The following is a 16705-nucleotide window of genomic DNA, read 5'->3' on the forward strand; positions in this document are numbered from 1 at the left end:
AGATGCGAAGAGTCGGGCAGGGAGCTGTGCCCCCGTGCTTTGCTTCCCATGTGCCGTGCTCTGGCTCCGAGGTGCCGGGCAGAAACCCTCCCCTGCCTGCCACCACTGCCTCCGCTGCACAGCGCCTTCACCCCTCTCTGGCTTTTATGAGCAAGAATTGACCAAGATTTTCTCTGTCACATTGAAAAATGTCTTGAGTCAGGAAGAAAAATACGGTGAACCTGCCCCCGCGTCGCACCGGGGCTGTCCCGGGTGCCTGGGCTGCAGCTGCGAGCGGAGCGGGGCCGTGGGGCAGCAGGGCTCGGCCGTCCAGGCAAAGCGAACTGCTGAAGTGTGGCTTTTGGCCAGCTGGTTTTTTTTCTGGTGCAAAGCCATTCGCTGCCTCTAAGGCTGGCCAGCCCTGCTCTGAACCTGGAGCACTGGCAGGAGAGCTCAGCATCCTCCGCAGCTCCACACCAGCATCGGACCCCCCGAACGCCCAGCTGCAGGCAGCCCCCCGGGCTGCTCCTGCCCGCAGCAGGCAGCCTGGCCAGCGCCCGCGCCCGGCACCCCGCCACCCGCCCCGGCTGCCGCCCCCCCCCCCCCCGCCGTCCCGCACGCGAGGGCCGGGGGGCAGAGGCCCGGCCGCCGGCATCGCTCGCCCTTCGGGGTGCGGGCCGGGGGTGGGATTTGCGGAGATTATGCCGGAGGAATTACAAAGGAGCAGACTTTCCCACAGACGCTTCAATTGCTGCTCTGAGAAAGTGTGTGAGCCGAGGCGGCCCGCCTGCCTCACGGTGCTTTGGGGAACGCACAGGAACAGCACACACGGTTTTTAATAATTAAGTAACTTTAATTGTCCTGGGAAAGCAGCGCTTGCCTTGGGGCACTCTGCGCAAACTCATAATTAATGTTACCGGGAGAGATTACGGGAAGGAGAACTGAGGAATGATTCACTTTTGCTTTTTAAGCCTCTCCGTGTTAAAGCTGTATTATCCCCCGGTTTAAAGCCTCATTTAGCTGTGAAGAAAACCAGTGTACTCACAGGGGGAGGCGGGGGGAAGGAAGCAAAGCACCCTGACAAATTACAAACAGCCGCGCCGGGCTCTGCCGCCAGCTGTGGCAGGATGGGAGCCGGCGGCCGGAGCGGCTGGGAGCATCCCGGGTGTGTGAGCAGCACTACGGTGAAGAGCCCGGAGGAGCAAAGGATGCTCGTCGTCAGCCCGGGCCCGGGGCCGGCGCGTGTGTGTAATTCCCACGTGCACCCTCTCGCTTGAAGGCTCCAAAGGCAGCTGCCAGCGCAGGAGCTGCCAGGTGGTACTGGGGTAAAGGCTGGTCTCCCCCAGTCCCCCCCAGTACTGCACCAGAGGGCCAGATCCCGGGGAGCCTGAATTTGGCAAAGCGTGACCTCCTCCTCGGACTCAGAGGGTCACTAGCCCTTGTAAAGTAAGCGTTTAACATCCTAAACCTGGCTGCGCTCCTCTGCCACGACCCACTCCCAGTCCTCCCAGGGCCGGTGCTCTCCTGCAGCAGCACATCCCCCGGCTTGGCCGTGCAGCGAGCGAGCACTCCCCTGGGACGTGCCTGGCGTGGGTGGCCAAAGCCCCCGTCTTGGGGCACATCTCCAGCAAGCTGGAGCCCCGGAACTCCCCCCGGAGCCTCCCAGAGCCCCCCCGGAGTGCCCAGCCCTCCTCCCAGGCATCTGCCTGCCTCTCCGGGGCTGCTGAGCTGGGAAGGATTCATTCAGCTCGCCAGCGATGCTGCGAGCCAGCGCGGCCCGGGCTCCATGGGGAGCCCAGCTGACGGGCTTTGCCGGCGTGGCACAAAGAGGTGGGCAGTGACGGAGGGATGCAAATCCTTCCTGGTGTGTGCGTCGCCTGGGATCTGCGGCGCTTGCTGGCACGTTTCACCCGCTTTAAAACCAACAACCTATTGGACTGGAGCGGCTCTTTTCTTTCTTTTTTTCCTTTCTGTTTTTTTTTTTTTTTTTTCCTTCCCCCCAAAGCAAATCGCTGGACTCACACAGGACGCAAGGTATTTTACTCTATAGAAATCCTTTTTTCAGGCAACTATGTCAAGAATGTTTTCATACTTTGGGCTGGATGGGAAAAAAAAAGGGCTTAATCCCCTGAGATGGTTATTTCTCTGAAAACAGACATGCAAATGCTGGACTTGTCAAACCTTAAAATGTTTTCTTTATTCAGGGAATTACTGCCTGCCTGCTGAGCCTGGGTAATGCTGACAGGCTAAGCCCGGGGCCTTGGCAGCAGAGCATGCAGAGTGTGGGAAAGGGCGGCTGAGGCACGCGCCAGATAAGATCATACAATAAATGATACAGCCCTCCGGAGCACACGGCCACTTTCATATGCAAACAGGCCTCCCTGGTACACACACACACACACACACACACACGCACGCACACGCTTCCCGGGCAGGGTGCAGCACCTTGCAGCACGCCCAGGCAGACGCACCCGCACACTCATGCACACGTCTGCACGGCTGGCGGGGCAGAGCATCGCGTTGCTGGGGACTGCAGGGGTGGCGGATTGCGGGGGGACGCAGGGGGACGCAGGGTGGGTTTTGCTCAGCCCCACGAGCATCCCGGGTGCTGGAGGAGGAGGGATCTTCCCTGTGACCCGTAGTCCGGCCAGGCATGTTCCCTAATCATCCCGTCATGCCTCAGTGGCTGCATTTTGGTGCTGCTGGTGCCCAGGTTCTTGTTGCAGCTGGGGGGGTGGGGGCTTGCAGACCCTGCTGGAGCCCTCCGAGGAGGGGAAGGTCGTCATTTAAGCACTTTGCTAGTTCTTTCTTCCAACTGTGGGGTAAAACCTGGCAACAGGACCCAAATGCTCAGAAGGGGACAAAGGTAATCCAAAATGCATTGGACTTTTAATTGCATTTTTTTAAGCTAACATGCTGCTTTTGGCCTAAGTGAGGCTTTTTGGTGCATGTGCCTGGGGCTGGGCAACACAGCCACAAATTCTGCTCTCTGACAGGGATTCATTACTAAACAGAAGCAAAGAGCGTGACCCCACTGATGGGAATGGTGCGACTGATGGTGCCAGGTCCCTGCTGCCCATGGGAGCAGTGCCAGCCCCCGCCCAGGGAACCACGCGGCCCTCGCTTGGGCCATTTTTGCTTTTTTTGCAGCGTGAAAACGCGATTCAGCCGGGGCGCAGGCAGGCAGGAGGCTGGCGTGAGCCTCCCTCAAGCCCTGAGCGTGGCACCTGCACATTTGTTTTAATAACCCGGTGCCTGGCGATCCGCAGCAAGCAGCGGAGAGCAGCCGTCATGGGTGACAGTGCTGGTGGGTCACACAGCCGACCGCAGCTAATGACCCGCGCTCCGAGCAGTGCCGGGATAGAAACGGCAGCTGCTGAGCTACTGAAAGCCCAACGAAAGCCACTGTGGGAGGGAACCGCGACAGCAGCAGCACTTGGATCCGAAACAGGCTCCCTCCGGGAGCCAAGTGCCACCCAAGAGCAGCGCTGGCACCAGCTCTGGCCCCCATGGGCTGCTGACGGCCGCAGTCACCCTCTCCTGTCCCATCACGGCAGCACATCCTGCTCCGACACCACCACCCACCTGTGCTGCTGGGACATGTTTTACGAGGAGCGTCACTAATTTAATCTCAGCACAGCTCCTCCTAACCTGATTTTAGCTTTCAGCACAGTTATCATTGCATTTTTAGGGCAGGCGGGAGCCTGAGTGTGGGTGCAGAAGGCTGGTGCACGCACTAGGGGTGGCAAAAAGAGGCAGCTGGTGACGGATGGCTGCCCCGTGCACCCCTGGTGCTCCACATGCTCGCAAATCACAGCTCCTCGCTCCTTGCTGCTCTCAAGGTAGCTGGGGAAGGGGGGAGAGAGAGGGTGAGGGGATCCTGGCGTCTTACTCCCGGCTTAATACGGTGCATTCACACAGATAATCTGTCAAGGAAAAAATGAGCCAACAAGCTATCTATTCTTGTCTGCGCTATTTTCCCATGTCAGAAACAGGCTGGGCTGAAAAATGTAGGTTTCCCCTTTCATCTTGCCTTTCAGAGCCCCTGAACAAGATGCCTTTCTTTGCCAGCGCTCGCCGAAGAGATCTTGCCTTGAAGAGCGGAAAAAGGGGCTTTCTTTTTCTTCTTTTTTTTTTTTTTTTTACTATCTATGCCCAGGCCATGCCAGTGGCAGGGAAGTGGAGCAGCTTTTATTTTCTCCGGGAAGCAGGGATGCCATGCTGATTCCCGCCTTGACCTCCCACCGTTGTTACTGTCTCCACCAAGCTGACAACAAACATTTCCCTACCACTGCTGGGAGATTTGATTTTTAACTTGAGAAGAAGTGCCTGGGGAGGCAAAAATAACATTTCCGCAGGTTGGAGGCCCCGGTGAATGAGAGACAAGTGATGAAACGCCACTGCATCCCTCCCTCAGCTATGTGGTGCCAACACACCAGTGCCGGACGCCCAGCAACGCCCGTCCTTTCACGAGCGCTGCCATACCGCTGTGATTAACTCACATTTCTCTGGCTGTGCCTCTCCCCTCCATCCCAGCCGGCTCCGGCAGGGATGTGTGTCCCTGCCAGCCGGGTGTGCTGCAGCGGAGCCTCCTCTCCCCCATGCCCGTGGGGTGGCAGGCAGGACGAGGGGCAGGCGGAGGGTCTGCACACCTCGTCTTTACAGGGCGGTGGCAATCCTCACCCTCCTCTGTCCGGGCATCTTGGGCTCGCGTGCTTTTTTTATACAGTTGCTTTGGTCTAATAAAAGTCAGAAATGAGTTTTTATAGGCTTTGTGGTCTGTCTTTCATTAATCACATTTCTTTGCGTACTTGCTAGTTTGTTCTACTTCAGTGACTGGCAGCGGCCACCAGCTCTCCAGCCGCGTGGGCTGTTCTGCTGGTGCTGGGCTGCGTTTGTTGATTTATGGAAGTGGTTTTCAAAAAATAATATTTGAAATGGCCAGGTAACAGCCAAGTGCAGGGAGAGGACGTATCGGCAGCACTCGTATAGCAGCAATCCAGCTATCTGGTTTCTTGTAAAAGCAAATACTTTAAAAGGTTTTAGGCTGTTCTGCTTCCTTCACTATTTTGAGAAGGACTGAAAATTGTGCTCCCCTTTGCCATGGTTTCCCTGGCCTGGGGATCGCACACGGCAAGCAAACAAACCCTCTCTGAGACCCAATTAGTGGTGCCACTGGAAGCCTTCATTATTTTGGTTTTTATTAATGTATCTTTTTGAAAAAAGAGGTGGATGCCCTTGCCTCCTCCTGATGCAGGAAAGTGGAAAGTCAGGCTGTATCCCTCAAGTCTTGGAGGAGCCTGCCTGCCTTCCCCAAAGCTTTGTGCTGGAGACTAGATGTCCCTACAGCCAAAAATGACACAACCTCACTCAACTTTTTTCCCCTCGGCTTTTCTCAGAGGTTTCGTAAAGATGAGTAGAAAGAGGAGACAGAGCTCTGGGAGCAAACCATTTCGGACAGCCTGCCAGGGAGCCGGTTCATCTCTGGGGGATATCTAAGCAGCATCCAGCCACCCCAGGTGTTTGGTTCCTGACTGTCACCTGTAATGAGGGCAGGGGAAGAAGCTCCTGCGGGGAACGCTGTAGAAGAGATGGCGGAAAGCTCGGGCTGCCACGAGCTGCGGTGCAGGTCCCTGTGCTGCTGAGCTTCGCTGGTGCCTGCGGTGGGTGTGAATGCAGAGCCAACACCCACAACAGTCAGAGAGCTGTCGGAAGAGCTAAAGGGCATGGGGATTTGCTTCTCCATCAAAATCTTTCTGAGGCAGGGCTGCTGGGAGGAACCGCAGGGAAATAGGGAGCAGACAGAGCAAGCAGCTAATTGCAAGGAGCAAAAATACATAGGTAAGATAAAAGAGAGTGTTTGCATCGTCTGGAACCCCCCGGCCATCCCGGGTTTGCCTCCAGCTGTTTGGCAAAAAGCTCTTTTCAGCCTTTGAGGAGGTCACGGTTAGTCTGGAATCAAACAGAACTAGCAAGCGAAGGCGAGCAGGCGGGGAGGAAGGCATGAAACCAGCTCCTTTTGGCTTTTGGGAGGACTGGGAAACTTGTAAATGCAATTGCTGCTGGTGGTGGAGTAGCGCTGTGATTGCCACAGCTTTTGCATGACACTACCAAGAGACCCCACCTAAGGCTGGAGCTGCTCCAGGCTCTGGAGAGAAGAACTCATGGCCTGAATACACAAAACAGTAGTGGAAACGGGCAAGAAATTACTTTCCCACAGGCAGAGCGGGGCAGAGCTGGAGCTGCCATCCCCTTGGTATGGCCACGGCCAGCAGCTGCCTTGCCCAGGCAGCAGGGTCAGGGCTCAGCTGCGTAAACACGTGGGGACCTGGGCAAGAGCTAGATCAGCCCGAGGAGCCCTCAGGAGCTCATGGTACCATGTCCGTGGGAGCTCGCAGGGCTCTGGGACGTGGCAGTGGGGCAGCGTGGTGTCAGCACCACCTCCTGCCTCGCTCACATCCTTGTCCCTGCTGAGAGCTGGGCTCCCCAGCACATGAAACGCTGCTGTCCTTCTTAAACCTGAGCCTGGGAGCTTCCCCTAGGATGCGGGAAGGGGATGGCAGGCAAAGGCAGGACCATCCCAGCCTCCTGTGCCTTCCTCCCAGCCAGCCAGGCCCTGATGTGATGCCGCAGGGACCGGGATGTGCATGTCCTTGCTTTGGGATCCTGAAGGAAAGGGGCTGGGGCCGCGGGTGCTCCATGGGAATGAGTGCTGCAGCCTCCGCAGGGTTGGGAAACTGATGTTATCGCAAGGGAGGGTTCGCCTCAGCACGGAGGTGAGGAGCAGCCCCCCCCAGCCAGCCCCGCAGCCGCTGCCCCGGGCCCTCTGCCAGCTCTGCGGGATGGAGGCCCCAGCGGAGGCAGGCTGGGAACCGCCTGGGCCGCTCCAGCAGACGGGGCCGATGCTGGTCACGCCACACCGTGAATCACCAGCCCCGGCGTGCGGCCGGATCCTTCGCCTGCAGCGGTAAGGGCCGGGCAGGCGTCAGGTACGCCCGGGTACACCTCTCTCCTCCTGACACAGGTGCCTTCCCTGAGCAAGGACAAGGGCTGTGTGGAGGCTGGGGGGGGCTGCTGCTCTCCCTGGGGCATGGTCCAGCCATCCTCCTGGGTCCCCAATTCTCCTGGCCGCAAGCAGGGCTGGGGATGGCACTGCCTAAGCCCTGGGAGATACTTGCCTGGGCCTCCTGCAAACCTGCAAGTCTTTCCATGGGCTTAGGAGCTCGTGACCCCAAACCTTCCCCCATGCATGCGATGAGGCTCTGAAGACAGCACAAATTCAGACACATCCTCCCCAAGCAAGAAAAAAATACCCCATGCACATGTGTGAAGGCTCACACGAGGGCAAGCCTTGCGTGTAAAGAGGACCCTGACCCTGGGCAGATGCTGCTGCTGCGCTGCTGTCCCGGGGGGAGGACGCGGGGATCCCCTTTTCTTCCTGCACCAGGAGCTCATTTGACATCTCTCCCGGCGCTCTGCCAGGCCGTTACCTGCACGCACATCCCACCTGCGCTCAGGGGAAAACACCGAGGGGTGCAAGGGGGAGACGGGGCGGTGCAGGGGAGATGCCTGCACTGCAGGCAGGGAGTGCAGGCAGCTGGGCACCCCGCTGCAGGTTCAGGAAAGGCAGGGTAGGCGAAGCGGAGCAAAATCCCCCAGGAAAGCTTTTCTCAGCGCCTGCCTCCAAAGGGTTAAACAGCTCGCACAAACCACCCCGGAGCCCAGGTCTGCTCTGGCCTCTCTGTCTCCTTCGCGCTCCGAGGGCCGGGCTGGTGCCAAAGTCGGAACCTGCTAATCAGCAGCTCCCAGCAGCGGCAGCCCTCCGTCTGCCTTGACTCCTGGCCAAGCGCGGCCGAGCCTGCCGGCGCAGGAATGTGTGAGAGCCATGTGTCACTTCTCCAGACTGTGGGAAAGTGCTGCTCCAGTGAACTCACAGCAGCTGCCCTGCCCCAGCCCGGCCGCGCCGCGGGAGAAACAGGAGCTGAGGCTCGCAGCCCTTGGAACGGTGGTTTGCTCCCGCTCGTTTCCGTGCGGATCCGCTGCCAACCCCCAGCCCCGCGGGTGACAAAGAACATCTGAGCCCCCAACGCCTGCTGCGGCCACCACGGATGGGGAAGGAAGGGCTGCTGCCCTTTTTTTCCTTTAGAAAACAATTTCCCCAAACACATACTTTTTTTGTGGGTTGTTTTTTTTTTTAAATGAAGGGTGTGGGGGGTGTTGACAGCAGGAGCAGCAGTCCAGGGAGCTGGGAGCTGCCCCCTCGCCGTGGCTCGCACCACCTGGCACTTGTACAAGACTCTTGTCTTCAAAGCCCTGGGCAGACAATGGCCCCTTTCAGGCCCCACGGTGCCTGGAGCCGGCCAGGGCCCCGGCCGTGGTCAGTCCGCCGGGCCGGGGCTGAGCGGCACAGGGCTCCTGCCCGGAGGCATGCCTGCCGCCAACTGCGAGGGGATGGCAGAAGATGCTGGGTGGTGTGGGGGGATGCTCCTGCAGCCCACACCCCAGCTTCTGCGGGAGCAGCCAGCCCCCTCCTCCTCTCCAGCAACCTCCCTGCTCACCACAGCCCTTTTGGGCATCGCAGTGGCTGTCAGCACGGCATCTCCCGAAGGAGCTCGGCGCTGGAGCCCCAGCACAGCCCCTGGCTCGGTGTGGAGGGGTTGGCTGCCTCACTGCGGGAGCCCATGTCGGCAGCTCTAAAGTCAGATAAAAGCAAGCCCAAGTGGAATAGAGGGTGGGGAACAGCCCGTCTCCTTTTTTGTCCCAGCCCCCTGCCAGGGGATTAATTGCTGGCCCGGTGAGCAGGAGAACCGGGCTGGGGCTTGGCAGGAGGGCAGCAAGGCAAAGCGCTGAAGCAGCACATTTGGTGGCCGGATGGTGCCCCTGCGCCTGCCGCCAGCCCTCCCCGGCTCCTCCTCGCTGCGCTGGCCCCAGCTGATCAGGCTCTGCAGACAAGCTTCTATTTCTGCCCTCATTTTCATCTCCTCCTTCTAAGCCTGCCACAGGCTCTCGTTAAAGCTGCTTGCTGGGGACTCGTTAACTTGGCAGGCTCACTGAACTTGGATCAATTAAAATAAAGCTTCTTAGCTGCTCTGCCCTCTGCTTTGCTGCAATGTTGCCCCACTCTCCTACTCGTGTCCAGAACCCAGACCATGCAGGAGAATGACGGTCCCCGACCCGCAGCACATCCTGGAGGTGTGCTGGCAGCCCCAGCTCCATCTCTGCCATAGCTCCTGGCCCGTGTTAGCACCAGTGACCCAGTGCCCTCCCTGCTCTTGTGGAGCAAGGTTGGTGAAAGCCACCTTTGAACCTGTTGACCAAACCCAAACAAACCAAAGCTCTAATGAAATTAGTTTGGAGTCTTTCCTGGATTGCATCCGTGCAAATCGGGAGTCTGCTGCAGTCAGACAGACAATAATATTAGCGGGTACAAAACAAGGCCACGGGGTGTTAGAGACCATGGGCCAAGCCAAACGTTGGATGCGAACGTTCCCAGGCTCTGGGAAAACTCCGACCCAGGCACTGGCTGAACAGGGTGGCTCGGGCTTATCTCTGCAAACCAAAGACAGCAGTGCGGCCTCTCTGGCTCTTGGCTGTGGACGAGTTCCAGCACAGTGAGAAAATCTGGGGCTTCAGCATCTCACCGGCACCTTTTTCACTGCTTGGCCACAACTGCAATGGCTCGCAGCCTTTCTCACTGTGAGGACATCAGACCTGTCACCTGCTGCAGAGCCGAGCTGTGTCCACTCTCGAAGCAGAGACAGACCCTGCTTGCAAGCTGCACCTGCCACTCTGCTGCTTGCCTGCAGGTATCTCCACACAGCCTCTCACCTGGAGAAAATGTTTGCTGTTGGTGCTAGGCATACACCTAAACTCCTTGCCCGAAAGCCCTTGAAGCGGGGCAGCTCGCATGAGGAGGGACTGAACTTGGAAGCTCGGGGTCAGCAGTTTCTCCTTGCCAGAACTGAGCAAGAAAAGCAAACAGCTCCTGCAGCCCTTCTCTGATTTGGGTTTTGTTACACTTTCCAAACACATCAGTCAAATAATCATGAAGGATCATTCAAATCTTTCCAAGACTTGGAGGTTTGGTTTCAAATGAGCATTGGCCTTATCGACACTTTGCAGAAGTTTGATTGCACTGGGAGGAGGAGAAGTGAAGTGTGAGGTTTAACCAGCCCTCTGCTATGGCAGCACATCATCTCTTTAGTTCTGGACCAGCTCTGTTTTAAAGGCAGGTAGGGCTCCCCTTCTCCATCTGCTCTGGCCCTCCTCAATGACTCATTGGAGCATGTATACATACATGTATATGAGTGCTAACGACTGTGTTTACATACCGGGTATATTTGCTGGGCAACATTTGACTCTCATGGGATGCGAAGATGGGAAGAGCGAATTAGCTTGCTCAAACCTCCCCTGCGTTTGTGGAGGGTCACCAACAACTGTGGGCAAGGGCAGAGCCATCTCACGGGAAAGGCAATGGCTGTGTCCTTGTGTCTGCAGAGAGCAGCATGCAATGTCAGCTGAAGGCTCAGAAATTAGGGGCGAGGAGAAGGCGGCTGATGGATAGTTCATAATTCCATAACTGGGGGTGCTAGGGGTCGAGGGGTCCGGCAGCTTCCCCTCCGCTCTGCCCTCAGCTGCTGAGCGCTTGCAGGGCCCATCGGGGTAACGTTTCTCCTCGCTGCTGATCCCTGCTTAGCGGGCACATTGCTGGGATGGCAGAGCCACCCCAAGCTCTCGACGCCCGGCTCGGCCCGTGGCTCAAATTCAAGGCACCTGCTGCCATAAGGCAGCTCGGGAAACCTGGCCAAGGGGCTGTCACGGTTTGAAGCCCCGGCACTGGGCTCAAAGCCCCTGCAAGCGGTTCCTGTGCCGCCATGCACGGCATGGGGAGTGCAGGGGGTGGCAAGCAGGACAGCAGGTCCCACAGCCCCTTGGCTACCCCAAAATTGCAAAAATCATGTGCCTGGTGAGGCACCCAAGGGTGCTCTGCTGGGAGTGGGGGTCTTGCAGCCAGGGGCAGAGGTGCCACCTCATCCTGAGGCCCCCCCACTGGGTTGATGTCCCCAAGGGGCAGGTCTTGTCCCCCTGTAGGGAGGAAAGGACTGTCACCCCCCCAGCCCCGCAGGTTTCCCCGGTGTCAGCGCTGTGTCACCGTGAGCTGCGTGTCGCTGCTGACCCTGGGAGAGGTCTGGGGGTCACCATCACTCTCCCACTATGACAAGGGAAGAGCAGGATACTGTGACAAGGACCCAACCCTGCCAAGTCCTGGGAGCTCTCGCCTCTTTGGAAAAGGAAGGACTTTGGCTGAACTGGTCAAAAATAACCATTTCAGCCAGAAGTTTTGATTTTTAAAAATATTTTGTACTCTAGTTTCCAATTTATTTTCAAAAGAAAAAAAACCCCACAAAATGTTATCTTTAAAAAAACCCTGGTTTTATTCAAGTACTAGTGTGATAAAAGCAAAAACTGTTTTGTGCATGAAAGCTTTACCCTAAACCCAAATGCTTTCTGCAACAACTGCTTTTTAAAAAAAAATTTCTGCCAAAAGTAGTTCTTTGATGCTAAATTTTTATTTCGTTCAATCTTTGGTCCTATCTTTAATCTGAGAGCGTTTCAACAAATCATTTGCAAATAGCTCCTTCCAGGGCGGGAGAAAACCAAAAATGTGAGAGCAACAGCAAGCGCAGGAGCTGGGGTGTGGAAGGAAAGCCAGGACAGCAGGGCTAGAGCTCGGCTACCTTCAACCAGATACCTCCAGGGGAAGGGAGGGGAGGAGGAAGACTTTAATGAATTAGTCCTGGGCACTCTGGAGCATTTCCAGTTTGCAAATTACCACTGCTTTATTAGGCTCTAATTCAATCCGCCCCAGGGCATTGCTTGCAAAAGCCTTTTTGAAGAAGAGCGATGGGAAGCATCCCGGCGTGGGGCTGGTGCACGGTCGGTGGCGGCACATCCCGGCCAGTGCTCACCCCGGCTGGGGTCCGCTCCCCACTCCCCATGGGCAGGGGAGGAAAATGTGACCCCAGGGTTTAAATGTGACCCCCTTGGTTTAAACCTGGGTTATTTGCATGGAAGGAGAGAGAAAAAGGGGGCAAGATCCTACGAGGGGATAGTAAAAAGCAAAATACTGGAACCCCCTGCCCCTACACCCTAAAAAAGGGTCAGCCTTGGCTCTTTCTCCCCACACATGGCATAGTGTCCCTGTGCCTTAGGAGTTCACTTCTGAGAATGAAACGCTCTGGCAAACAGGGTGAAAGGAGAGGGTGGAGAAGCGGGAATGAAGAGGATGAATGGGACGTATCCAGCCCTGCTCTTATCTGATGGCTGCTGAGTGAGGCATGATGAATTCCCCAGCAACAGGTCTGTTTTGTCAGGAGGCCTCTTATCAGATGGCACAAGCTCAGTGGTCTGGCCACGGCCATTAATCACCCATCAGCAGCCTTTGCTCCAAAGAGAAAAGTTATTCTCTCCCCCCCCCGCCCCTTTTCTCTGTTGGCCACAGGTCTGGCTTCCAAAAGCTGCAGGGAGAAACCTCCACCCAGCCAAAGCCCCCTGCTCGCAGAGGAGCGCAGGAGACAGGGGATGCTGGAGACCCCCAGCAACCTTTGGATAAGGGAACAGGAGTGGGAGAGAGGTGTGGGAGACCAAACCATCCTGGCCCCACCAGCTGTCCCCCACAGGGACACCAGTGGGCTGTAATACACCCTGCAGGGCTGCAAACTGCTCTGGCTGCCACAGTCCCCACTTGTCACCGTGATGGCAGACTGGAGGGAAATGACAGATATCAGCTCAAACATGGCACAGATCAGATCTAGGCAGGGTGAACCGGCATCTCCAAGGCATCCAGGAATGAGGATGGCGTTTGAGAGGCAGCAGAGACAGGGGAGGCCAGGGGAGAGGGAGGAGGGGGATGCTCGGGCAGGAGGTGAAGGGGAGACTGCGTCCCGTCTGCCTGCAAGCACCCGAGTGGGACCGAGAGTGGCCGGAGCCCAGCTTCTCTGAGCCCAAGGGGTCACTGATCCCCAGGGACACCTTCATGCAGCGTGCAGTCGCACTGTAAAACTTTCTGTAGGCTTGGAGCGTGCAGGGGCGAGGGTGCACATGGGAGGCAGACAGGTCTGGCTTTGGGCTCATCCTGCCTGGAAGCAGAGCAGGATCGCTTCCGCTCCAGTGCTCTGCAGGGTCCAACTGAAGTGAGATGTCTGCCCTCGGCCCTGGCCACAGCGGGACCCACAGGCTGGAAAATTTCGGTCAGGAGGAGAAAGGAGGGAGGGTTGGTGCCAGGAGCTGTCGGCAGTGGGCCAGTGTCCTCTTACCTCCCCTCCGCAGCCACGCCAGGGCTGCCGGAGGAGCCGTCTGCGTGCTCCGGGTCTGGTGCCATCAGCATACGGGTGACATTTGTCCCTTGGTCATGTTTTCCCCATACCCAGATGGTGCAAAGTCCTTGCTGTCCCCGTGGCAGCTGAGGCATGGGACGGGGGTGCCAATTCGGCGGCTGACACTGAAGCCGGGGTGGCTGTGGGGCCACGTGCGAGGGAAGGCGGACAGGGGGGTGTCCTGTGCGGCTCCTGCTTCAGGGAGCTGTGCATATTCCCCTCCCATGGAAATTTTAATCCTGGTCATCTCTTTCTCACAAAGGCGCTTCCCCCTCCCCACCCCCCATCATTTTTCTTTTCCTTTTTCTGGGCAGCCTCACATAGGACCGCTCCAGCAGTGGGCCACCCTGGAATGGGATTTATTGTCATCTTTAAGGGGAGGTTGCTGCCGGAAAAGCAGTACCTACAATCCATCCTGGGAAAGCAACAGTCCTTCACCCAGGAGGTGAGGTCCGTCTCTGTGTAGTAGCAAACTGCTCAGCTCCTGGGGCAGCCTGGGTTGTGCCGGTGGGGGCCAGCAACGGTGCCCCCCCTGTGCTGTGTAAGCATGATGTCACAAGGAGGCAAAAAAGTCATGAATGAGAGTTCATGGCAGTGAGTAATGGAAAGCAGTTGTCCCTTGTAATGTCGCCTGGCCATAAAATGTCAGATAGATGTAAAAGTTATAAATACATCATAGAGCAAATAATTACAGCGCGGCATTAACTCCTTGCTTTGGGAGTGCTGCTTACCTCCCCGGGCAGCTCCCAGCACTGAGGAGATGAGCCAAGAGCAACCTGGGGATGGGTCCCAAACGCGTGCAAACTCCCTTTGCTGCTAAGTGCTGATGTGCTGCCGATGGGAGTCGGTTGGGGGCTGGCGCTGGCAGCGGGTTTCGGGGCTGGCCAGCGCGTTGCTGGATCTCACGGGTCGGCTATCTGAGCGTGTTGCTGTGCTGAAGGACGGTCTGTGCCCCGTTGTGTGATTAGCTAGGTGAGAGCCAAGGGCAGACACGTGCCCAGCTGCGCTGGCCAAGGGAGGCAGCAGCTGAGGACACAGCCCATAAGGTTTTAGGGGGAGTATGTTCTAATGGCAGGGATCTTCTCAACACGTGGGAGGAACAGCCTCCTCTCAGCTGTACAGCAGAGCACCGTGGATGGGTGTGTTCACGCACCTCCCAGGAACGCGTATTGAAGGAGGAACAGGAAAAATCCTGAAGATCCCCATTCCAGCCACCACTATGCAAATGACACTGGCACTGCCATCTGGACAGGAACTTAGGAGGTGCGGCATCCCCCCAGTACCAAACCCAGGCAGCGTTCCCAAAGCAAGGGGCCACGTGGGTGCTCAGGAGCTGCAGTCGGAGCAGAGTTCCTGCAGAGGACCAGCACTTCTCAGTGCTGAGAAGTTACCCTCCAATCGCTTGCCATTGTGGCGGGATGTAAGAAATTTCCCCAGTGTATATATATGTACTCATACATCTATACATGGCTGTAACAGTTGAAGCAGACCCCAAATCCTTAGAGAACATTCTTGAGAAACCTCTCGCTTCTGCAGTGCCAAGACTTCAGAGCATGGTCTCAGAGCTCCAAAGGTACTGCTCGAGGGTGAAACACAAGCCTGGGCGAGGAATTCCTGCAGGAGGGTTTCACAGAAGGGCAAGATGCAGAGGAGAAGGAGGACTCGGAGGAACAGGTGCAGGCGGTCTTGCAATACTTACCCATGTCTACAAATACACTAGTGGAAATAGTGAGAGGAGCAGAGAGCAATGATGCAATAAATCTTTTAAAAGAAACAATAAGACCAGGACAGCTGGCATAAAAAGGAGTGTGTTCCCTTGGCTACCGGTGACTTTAGGAATGAAAAAAGTGGAGTGGGTGAGGGACAACACAGTGGCAGGGGAAAAACAGTGATCCCAGAGAAATTTAAATCCTGGGATCCTGAGAAGGATTCCTGGGCAAACTGAGTGCTTTTCAAAAGACTTGGAGGAGAGGTAGTCTCTATCTAGAACAGCATGTAAGGAAAAGAAATGTCAGAGATTGCTTCACTTGAGCAAAATATTGAAGGAAGAACAACAAAGAATATGTGAAATTTTGGGTGTACTGAGGAGGGATGGGAGGAGACGGCGCTGAGTGTGCAAGCATGGAGGAAAACCATTCATCTGAGATTCTCTGGATGCTTCACACATGGGTGTTTCTTTAAAAACTCATGGGGTTTGTGCCTAACCTTCAGTCCCCAGAGCCTTAGCCAGAGAAGTGTCCCACCGCTCTGATACTCAGCTCCATCCTCGGCCCACCAGGTGTCTTGGACTGAGTGTTCACTCCATGGAAATCTATTTCCTTCTCTTTCCAGCTATGAATTTGCTAGTTTTTTGCTTCTTTGCATTGCCCTTTTGTTCTGGTGCTGCAAGAGACTCTAGCAGAGGCTCCTGCAGTCCCCCTGAGTCTCCCCTTCTCCTATTCATCACCCCTTTCCAACACAAAATGAGAAGCAGCTTCCCCCCAGGCTGCCCCCGTGCATGCCCCCAGCTTGTTCTCTTGGATAAATTTCAGTTGAGGAACATGCTGGAACGCTAAAGCTGTGGTAATGAGTAACACACTTCTTCAATGGGACGATGCTTTCCGAATGTACCGTGCTTTACAGCTACCATAAATAATGAAATCAGTATTTGTAAACTATACTTTAAGGAATCCATTCTTTTCCAGAGATTTCAAAAGCATGTCATTTTCCAGATTGTGAAGTTTGCCAGTTCATCTATTTTTAGAAATTCTCACTCTACTGATGTGGTCAAGACAGTCCTTAAACAGAAAAGGGTGGCTGCGTGCCTCGAAGGTATAAACAGCCAGACATGTGATGGGAAATGCTTCAGAGGTGAGCGTGACAGACTCGTAGACATCAAAGTTGTTGGGTGGTGAAACTGCAGGGACAAATCAGTGTGCAGGCTGGAGAAACAGTCACGGAAAAACATCTTAAAAGTGACTTTTCTTGGAGATCTGAAGAGCCCTTAAAATAGTCTCAGGTCCCAGGAAACGAGACAGATCCTGCAGAAAACTGGCAGCATGGCCTCTGCCGGTACCGGCACTTCCTTGGAAACCTTAATTTGCATAAACATATAAGTGGGATGAAAAAAGAAAAAAAAAAAACCCAAAAACCAAGCAAGCCAGGTTGTCTGTGAGGCTCCTCTGGGCCGCACATCTCTGCTAGACCCACCAGCCCCCTCAGACCGCTTCTCTAGTGTCCCCACATCCTCATCTCTCAGCCACAGCAGAGCCCCGAGGGCTGCACGGGAGCGGGGACAACCCTGCCCTGCGCAGGAGCAAGCCCTGCGGCTGTGATAAGGGAAAACAAACCCACACCCGAAGAAGACGTCC

Source organism: Grus americana, chromosome 9 (assembly GCF_028858705.1).
Source record: "Grus americana isolate bGruAme1 chromosome 9, bGruAme1.mat, whole genome shotgun sequence".
Lineage (NCBI taxonomy): Eukaryota > Metazoa > Chordata > Aves > Gruiformes > Gruidae > Grus > Grus americana.